Source organism: Aptenodytes forsteri, unplaced genomic scaffold (assembly GCF_000699145.1).
Source record: "Aptenodytes forsteri isolate BGI_AS27 unplaced genomic scaffold, ASM69914v1 Scaffold92, whole genome shotgun sequence".
Classification (NCBI taxonomy): Eukaryota; Metazoa; Chordata; class Aves; order Sphenisciformes; family Spheniscidae; genus Aptenodytes; species Aptenodytes forsteri.
In genome coordinates, this window is record NW_008794581.1 from 3,410,582 (window position 1) to 3,420,597 (window position 10,016).

A 10,016-nucleotide genomic window follows, 5' to 3' on the forward strand; every position below is an offset into this window, starting at 1 on the left:
GGTAACATTTTACTTAAGAATAGGACCCTAACCTGAGAGCGCCATCTCTTTCTGGGACTGATACAGAGGGAAGGCAGGTTAGAGGCAAAACTGAGTCTTCGGAAGGAAAACCTGATAAATAAGCCCACAGAGCTTCAGGATATTGAATTAAATGTTCTGGTGAGCAGAAGAAACCACATTTCTTCTGCAGAAGAAATCACATTAGATGCACATGCATGAACCACAGACTTTCAGGAAGCTGGTGCCTTTGTGGTGGCTGTGTAGGTCACTTTGCAGACTGCATGCTCTCATCTAACGTATGCACCAAAGAATTTCTCATGCACATAGATGTGAAATCGTAATTGGAAATATTGCAGCTGAGCCCCTGCCTGACTTGTTGAAAGGACAGAGCTGCCACTGTCATAAGGTGAGGGCACCTGTGTTCGTCCCACCCTGTGCTGTACTGTACCAGCCTGCAGCTCACCTCTCTGGCCCGAGATTTTGAAGAATGTTGCTTTGCTCCCCACTCTGCCTGTTGACTGACATGGCACCTGCCTCCCCTGAGCCTTCTGGTGCACACTGGGCTTCTGAGAGGTTTGCAGGAGGAATTTGCTCAAGATACAAAAGGAACTGCAGACCTCCAGCAGAGAGGAAAAGCGGTCAATAGGCTACTTCTACCAGACTGCTTGTTTTCTGCTGCCCTGGTTGTAATAACCACCGGTTACACCACAGCTCAGAAGACAGCAAGGACATCACCCTCACAAACAGTGTGAGTCACCTTGTTTTCTCTGTCATGGGGATTTTTCAGCATCTTCCCGTCAGCACCCAGTTGAGCATTTCACCCCAAAGCAACCTGGCCCCCTTTTCACTTCCCTGTGAAAGTGCAGCCCTGGAATCTGACCATGCAACACTCCCTGCCTTGTCTTTGAGCCTCCTCAGACATACTGCACAATTTTTCGCCCTCCAGTCAACATAGTTTCATCCCACGTGGTTCACTCCGGGCAGGAGGCTTTTCTCCAGCTGCAGCAGGCTGCTGGCAGGCACCGGGAGACCCCACGCCAGAGGACATTTTGTTCCATGGGGAACAACAAGGAAATGCAACATCAACGAAACACAACCACAGAAAAAATGTGCTGTCGCTAAACCTCATGCAAGAGAAAGGGAAGACCATGGTAGCAAGACCCAGGAAAGGCTCCAGCAATGTCCAACAGAATAGCAGCACTCCTGTGTTTAACATCCCCATTCCCTGCTTGCACTGCTTTCCACAGTGAGGATGTTATCCCCAGGACCACAGCTCAAGTCCAAACTGTTATCACTGCACTCAGGCTTACCAATCCACTTTGCTGTACCAAACACGGCAGGCAAGCTTCATGCCCCTGAGCTACCACACAATGCTGCACAGCTGTGCTGCACAGCTGCCCTGCTCCAGCCCCAAGCTGGCTGTCTCTCACTAGCAGCAGGGAAGGATCCCCTCCAAAAGCACTCTCAAGAGCTTGGGTGAAAGGTTTTAGCTACAGCTAATGCTAAATGCTGCAGTGTGCTTCTGTCTGCTGTTGTCTACAGGAAAGTCAGAAGCCGACTAAAATCTGTAAGAAAATAATCGAGAATAAAAGTTAACCCCAAGAAGGTAGGTTTCTCCTGGGGGGAATATTAACAAAAGTAGGAGTCTGGTGATTGCAGCCAGTATAGAAAAAGTAGAACAGTTGCTCCATATTGGGTTTTATTTCAGGAAATAAAATATAGGGAAGAAGCTGGAATGCCTTTATGCACTGTATCACACACAGGTAAAAATTACATGTTCTGGAAAGGGCTGTGGTTTCCATATTGCAATTGGAAAAACTTTTAGATATCAAACACATTATTTTGCTACATACTGGCAACATCTGAGTGTTAGATATAATCGAGGGTTTCTTAGATGCCATTGAAGATTCAAATGGTTTGAAGAACAGAAATGACAAGCTTCACTTCAGGCAGAAGCCAGTATATCCTTTTCCAGAACAACAGATACATCTTTTAAAACCTCTATGGGATTTATTATGGTGGTGCCTATTAGCATCAACATATTTAAGGATGTGTCAGTGTTTCCATTATAAACCCCTATGTTAAAGTGTTTAACTCAACTGTAAACATATGGCACTTGGCAGAGACAGACAATTCATCTGTTTCTATACCAGGACTTTAAAAAGTGTGCATGCAGACACACACATATACAAGCAATTGCGGGATCTTAGTCTGTAGTCCAAAATTATCTAAATCAAAAGAATAATTTGTCTTCAGCTTCTGACAGCTCTTTCACTGCTCTCCTGTTGTAGCCAGTTATAATTTGCTTTTCAAACCTTAAAAGTAACTGCTCTTATACCATACCCACTTCTCCTGACAGTTATAATGTTACTGCCACGGGAGTTTCACCTAGGGAGGGAGCCTCCCTCATCCTCCCCTTGCACATTTCTGCAGTAGGCCTATAATGAGCTATTTGCTAAACAAGCAGCAGTCTGAAAACCTCCTTTAGCATACACTTACAAAGGCTACCTTTAAATAGAAGAATTTTTTTAAACACTAGGCTGCAGAGCTTTGATACATTTGCAAGACATCAGTGAGTGAAACAGAACAGCCAAGAAGCAATTTAAGTGTTAATTTTCAATCCTGTTCAGCTTTTTATTTTAAGCTGTTAAAAAGAAAACAAAGGAAATTAAATGAAAAGCTTCTCCATTCAAGAAAACCTGACTGTTCCCTACCCAGCCTCCCTAGTGTACTCCCTCATGTCCATTTTTGAATCTCCGAGGAGCACTATGTCTCCCACAGGTCTCTCCAGGCAGAGGACAGGCTTCTCCCAGGACCTGTCAGTGGAGCTTTGCAGCGAGGGGTGCAAGCGGGGAGTCACACCCAGCAGCTCTGGGCAGATGCCCCCAGGATGATGTACTTTGCGCAGACGGCACGGCTCCCACCAGCTGCTGAAAGAGCAGGCTGTGCTCTCCACTGTGCTTCTAAGTCCTCTTTTTAGCAGAGTACTTTACAGAAGTGAGAAGCACCATTTGACCTCACAGGGACTATTCACACTCAGAAACTCAGCCATCTGCTCCCGTTATCTTGTTAATCCAGAAACCTGAATTAATAAGACTGTTCCAGACTTACATCTGGTCTTCATGTTAGCGATCCCTGAGGTCTGCCATGGGAACTGCTACTCACCCAGTACATAGCATAAGAATTTGTGGAAAAAAAACAGAAGCCAGATGTATCTAGTGTTTTGGAATTACAGCTTCCAGAGACCTGTGTCTTGTATGTACTTCCTGTAGTGTTGAGAGGGCTCTGCAGTTGTGCTGCCGATTGTGAAATAAATGCAGCAGGCTGAAACCCACCACTGTTTGGAAAAGCAAGACATCAAGGACCCACTGAACAAGGCAAGGAATATTCTTTATAGCAGAATTCCAAAACTCTATCATTTCCAAACTTAATCACAAATCCACAGTGTGGCAGTTCAATAAGCAGTTTAAATCCTCACAATTCTTACATACAGAAAATCACCAGAATTGCTGGCAGGTTGAAACATCTGCAGAAAGCCAAGAGCTGCACAAAAGTGTTGACTTCAAACAAAGGCACAGAGGCAGCAGTCACTCAGGCTCATGGATGGGATGGGATGGGATGACCCAACACAGGGAGGCTCTAAGGAAGATCTGTGATCTCTCTCAGTCACATGCCCTGCACAGGGCTCACCCTGCTGCCTTAATCCTCACCAGCATTTGTCCAGTAGAGAAGCATTTAGTACGAGGGAAAGAGGAAACAAGCAGTTTCTCCAGGGCTACCTATGCCTATGGTTTATCAAGCCGTGTAGTTGTGGCCAGAAACAAAACATGTTGCCCGGTTGTTTTGTCCCCCTTGCTGTCCTCTGGCCCAGCCATAGCACGTCCTTGCAGGATGTACATGCTGCTTGGAAAGACCAAAGCTATGGATATCAGCTAGCAAGCCAGCCTGTTCTGTGCATCGGTCCACAAATGTTTCTCCCATCTGCAACACCTGAAGAAAAGCTTAGGCCCGTGGTTAGTAGTCATGTTTGGGCTTGGACACCCCCCTTGTCCCCACACCACAAGGTCAGTCTACATTTGTCCCCGCTGAACGGTCACCTCTAAGCACACACTTGAATAGCAGCAAAGACAAAACCCCTGGGAAATTACTGGCAAATTCAGGCCCTGAACTTAGCAGTTGCTAAAGCTCAGGCTTCTGCTCAGAGCTGTCAGTGCAGCTGCACTTCTCAAGCGCCAGTCCAAATGCTAGAAGTGTCTTTCATTTTATTTCCCATCAGTAGAAAACAGAGACTCAGGATTGCTGCTAGTAACAGATAACCTAGATGTATTGTAAGTAAAGTGGAGTGAGCAACAAGATAGCACCGGGAGATTGCCAATGTGGCAAGCGTGCCAGAAATACACGTTATTCTCCAGTTCAGCAGGACAAACAGGTGCATAAACTAGCATTTTCACACTGGGTTAAATAGTCAGTGGCATTTTAGTGCATCCAATTAGATCTCACCCACACACCCCCAAACTAAACAGACCATCTGGGTACTAAACAACAGGCAACTAAAAGACCAAATCATCCTGCCTGGTTTGTCTGGACTTTTTTAGACATGGAGAACTTGTGCCTTGGCAGTGTACACGCTTAATGATGCGCTCCAAACTCATCAGTAATTACTGTTTTCCTGACTTGATTCTTTCTGATGAAGGACCAAATGTTGGAAAATCTTTGCCTTTTACAAGAAAACTGCTTCTTGCTAGCTTCTGGCTTTTATAGCCTGCATTTCCTGTGTAAGAAAGTCAATATGCTCACAAAATGAATGACATCAAACTCTGAATAGCATTGTATCACTTCCTCATGAGCCATGGCCACTTCTTCCTCAACTGAAAACTACATATATAGTCCCTAATTGTCTCTGAGAGGCAGGCACTGACCAGTGAAAGGCTCCAGGTTTCCAGAGAAAACCAAACCAAACCTGGCCAAACTCTATTGCTACATTATGATAATACAGCCCAGCATAAGGAACATAGTATAACACTGTATACACCTTGCGAATGGTGAAATGGAAAAAGAGAATTGCTGAGGTCTGGAAAAAGTCCTGGATCATTCCAGATGGAGAGTACAGTGACAGTTGGGAAAACACAGGCTGCGAAACCAAAGTCATTGTGCTAGTGCAATAGTTAATCATTCTCATATGGAATAACCTTCCCTTGGAAGACTGAGAGGTTCAGAGCAGCCTCCCTCTAGTACAGTCTCCCTCTATGATCACCTCTCCGTAAGGCAACGCTGAAGTTTCTTTTTCGGTATTTAGGTATTATCTCACACTAAGATTTCCCAACATGCCTATTAGGCTTCTCAATTGCCCATTATATGATTTAGACATAGTATATGAAAGACCTCCTAAACAACTAAGTAGCAACCAAGCAATACTGCTTACAACAGACTATCAAAAGTCTTGTAGCGCTTAGTGTTTTTAATTTAGACCCTGGATTCTTGAGAATGGTTGGAGAAGCTCAGCTTTCAAAACCGAAAGTCCCCAGACCTCGCAGCAGACAGGAGTGGAGACAGCCACCCCAAGGATGTAAAAATTGCAGTGTGCTGGAGAACAAAGTATGTGTTGGGTCAGACATTTGTGTTGACACAGAGAGGTGGTGGAGCAAAGATCCTGCGTAACCAGGCAGTCTTCCTGTGGTTACTGCTGCATCCACACCATACCTGGAAATCAGCCATCAGCTGGTTAGAGAAAAAAAGGCTTTTAAACTCAGGAAACAAAACACCTTCCAAAAATACCTCCTTACCCTCTCCCCCACCAAAACCAGCCGGAAAGGGGTGATGGTTGTCACAGTGCTGTCAGTAAAAGCTGCCTTTCACAGCTCTGTCTTCACGGTGAGGCAGGCAGAGCATGACTGTGAAGAAATTCCTCTTCAAGTACATTTGTTCCTCTCAGCAACAAGTTAGCAGGACAATCATGTCTTCTACTTTGGTGGTTATTTTGGGATATTTTTAGTTACCATACTGATCTACTAAACATGTTTAAAGTGTCAATTAGAGGCAGAAAAGAAATTATGTTTTCTTCAGAAACCATAATTTCCACTCACTTAAGTGAACAACTGCTGTTAAGCATTATACAAATAGGATCTTGCTGGGAAAGCTTTTCATGCCATTTTCCCTGTTGCAACTTTAGCCTCCTGAATTGCTTGGTTGTGCTGCTAAGGGTTCCTTAACATGTAGGCAAGATGGCCCAAGCAAGGCCAACCTTTGTCCCAGACCCCTCGTTTTCAGAGGGGACAGAGGGCTTCAGTGATATCAGGTGTTACAAATGGTAAGAGATGAGTTGCAGTCTGCCTGACTCTCTTCCCTGCACATTGGAAAAGCTAGGCGATAAAGCATTACAAATAGTCATTGTACTGTTTAATGAGATTCAGGTCATCTGGAATCGGAGGCCACAAACCCCAGATGATTTTTCCTGCCCACTGACCAGGCAGAATTTGGCACTACTTCTCTCACCACTGTTGTTCCTATAACTAACAGGCTTCCCAAAACTGTCTGCCAAGATTAGCCTTGATGTAATTCCAGCAACTTCACCAGAAGAATATTTAGCTCTGTCCTTAATCACCCTCGTCCATTTTTCGACTTTCCAGAATCTTTCTATGAAGAGTGATTTGCCTTCGATTCCTGGGACGCCAAACCACGACTCCTCTATGGTTGAACAAGCAATTCCAAGGTCAGAGTGGTGGGAAGGCAGATAGTGTTGGTTCTGCATGCCACCTGTGGCTGCTGTCTTAGGTCTCAGCTCACTGGCCCATACAGTAAGCGTAACCGAACAGCTCACCCTTCTCATTCACTGCTCCACAGATACTTCCAACACCATGGACCATAGTTACCAAGCAATAGCTCCATTGCTCGTTTTACATCATCAGACAACAAGCACATCGTCTTCCAGGTAAGCATTTTTTCAGATACAAAGCTCTTGAAATTACATATACAAAAAGACAAAGGCTAAAGAGGAAGAAAAAGAAAGTTAGAACAATGAAATGCAGTTGGTACAAAACTTGGCAAAAGACTACACACTGGCTGGCTCCTGGGGCAGTTCATTATTGTGGTACTTTCTAGTCATAATCACTCTCTGCAACAAGAGCTATAGAAATCTGTCAAGGCTAGTTTTAGAAATAACTTAGGCTTTGTAGCCAATACATGTTAATAGAAATCTTTGATCCTATGACCTTGCAGATGGCTGCAAATATAGCAGCTGACATAATTTTTGTTTTAAGGCAGGTTCTTTTTCCTCAGAGTGTACAACGCTCTGCTTTTACTAACTTTAGGGATACTGATACTACCTGTAAGGATGGATTACAAACATTTCAGATGACAGATAGGTGCTACTTGATGCTGACAGCCCAGGGTGTTAGCGGAGGTAAGACTCTTGTCTTCCCATGTGCAGTATGGAGTGTACACTTCTACAGGGGAGGCAAATCCTAGCAACCTCTTCTCTCAAGTAAAGCTATCCCTGACACTTTGTTGTCTCTCCAATTAAGAATCATACAAAGCTTTTCATCTCATACTCAGTGTAGTTTGTAACATGCTGTAATACCCCTAAATTTCTACCACCCATTGCATTATCACAAGGCAAGGGTTGGACATAACACTTCATGATTTGTGCTCCTTGCTTCCCCACTTATCCTTGCAAAAAGTGTACTTTCAAGGGGACAAGCACGTAAAAGGATGGAAAATGTTTGTCTATGAACACTTTATCTCTAGCCAGAACCGCAGAGCAAGAGAAAGTACCTGAGGGTATCATACTTCCCAATTCTGAAAAGGTATCAGCTATATTGCTATTTTTCCAAATTATATCCTGCATTAAAAGTAGATGCATTACCAGGACTTTTGTTTTTAAAGCAGAAATGGAAGGCTGGATGATTTTTCAGTAAAAATCCATACTTTAATCAAGTTGAAGGCATCTCAGTGAAATAAATTTACTTCTAGTGCAAATCCACTCTGTGGAACTAGAAATCTAAATTGGGACAACCTAAAGCAAAATGTACCCTCCATGTAAGCAGCACCCCAGTTTTGATGCACTTATGTTACTTATACCCACTTATATGAAAAACTTAATTGCTAATAGACAAACCTGAAAGAAAATTGTAGCTCTAATTAATTTGACAGAACACTGAAGCATTATTGAAAAGTGACTTTCACAGAGACTTTTGAAAGCTTGCAGCAGGAAACTTTGTATGGATATACAAAGAAAATGATGGAATATGGGTTTTCTATGGAAGAGAAATTTACTAAAACACTCAGAATATCTTCTACCTTTAAAAATATTAGGAAGCCAATTTTAGTTTTTGACAGTAAAAAAAAAAAGTCCTCCAGAATTTCATCCGTACTGCAAGAACTGTCAATTGGTCATCCAAAGCACTGATTGCACCTATTAACAGATGCACGGTCTTGAAAGAACTCCATCTGTTCTACTAGACAACCACGGTGAAATACAGTCCCAGTCTTCTTGTTGCAGCTCTAGCCTCAGAATATTACCTGCAAATTCTCTCAAACAATCTAATAAATCCCTTGTCATGTACATGCAATCCAGATTTAGCTTCGCTACCACAGCATTAAAAACAAAAGATTTTGAGAATAAGACATGAAGTACTCCGAGAGAAGTGATCTTGGATTTCAGTTGCACCTTAAACTGAATCTCCCATATATGCCTTTCTTTCTCTTTTTCACGCTGAAAAGTTGTGCAGTTTTCTCTAATGGGAAAACTGGATGTGGAAATGAAGTAAGTGCTGAAACGCTAAAAATCTAAATGAAGGTAATGTAATTCGTGTAAGAAAAATCTCTCTAGCTTCTGTTCTGGCAGAGTCAATAAAGGAAATCTGAAAACAAACTTATCAGCAAAAGTCAGTTTCTTGGGCTGCAAGACAGCCTCATAATACAGAAGATCACATCTTTCAGGATCTCACTCAACTCACCAAAAGAATGAAGATTCAATGGTAGCCTATGATACAGAAGAATCATACTCAGTTCCCTTTACTACTGAACAGCAATCCTGGATTTAAAAAAAGTTCTTATTTAAAGGAGTGTTGGAAAGCACTCCAACACTTGGAGACAATGATAGCAGTGTTCAGTCATAGATCTCAAATATATGGCACTGAACAGAAGATAAGGAATTTGAGACCTTGTATTTTGACTAGGCTTCCTTATGCGTCAGAATTAATTGCAATATGTACTTTTAGAAATTATTGCAATATTTGATTGGTTTTCACCAAAAGAGCCCTCAGGCTTTTTTTTGTGGAATCCCATTCCTGGGTTCTTCCTACCTCTGCAAAACAAGAGCAGCACATATCTAGACAAGTTTGCTAGAGAGATTGGCCAAGCCTCTGTTGGTCCTTGAGGGCTTTTAACATGGTGTGAACTGCACTGCGCAGCACCACTGCTGACAGAAGAGATTTTACTCAGTAATGAAAACAAGCCAAATAAACTGCCATCAGTTCTGAAAGAAGAATAAGCCATTGTGCTCATCAAAAGCAGGTGGCAACCATCAGGACTGCATTTAATTCTAAAGCCTGGTCTTCAAATAGGCTTCAGTTTTGCATCTACATAATCCACAATATCCTTAATACTGAATTACTTCTAAGAGGCAAAAAAAGCCCTGAAGCACACAAACCCTATTACAGAATGGAGTATCCCTCTTGTTCCTTACTGTCTGTAGCAGAAAATTCATCTAGGACAAAGTAACAAAGCAAAAATGTAATGAGGATTCAATAGTTGGAAGGGAGAGAAGTCGCAGAAGCTACAGAAGGTTAGTACTATTAGGTCAGGACAACTCAGCTGTTAGCAAGGCTTGGTAAAGACTCATATTTTGCATGACAAGTTGTACAAAGATTCAGACCTTTTCCTCCTTGACCTTCCAGGGACACAAACCTCATTGTCAGAATTCATGGGTACACTGGCATCTCTGATAGTTGCTTGCTGCACGCTAATTCTCTTTTCAGCTGAAGATGCTAAAAAAAAAAAAGAAAGCGAAAAAAAAA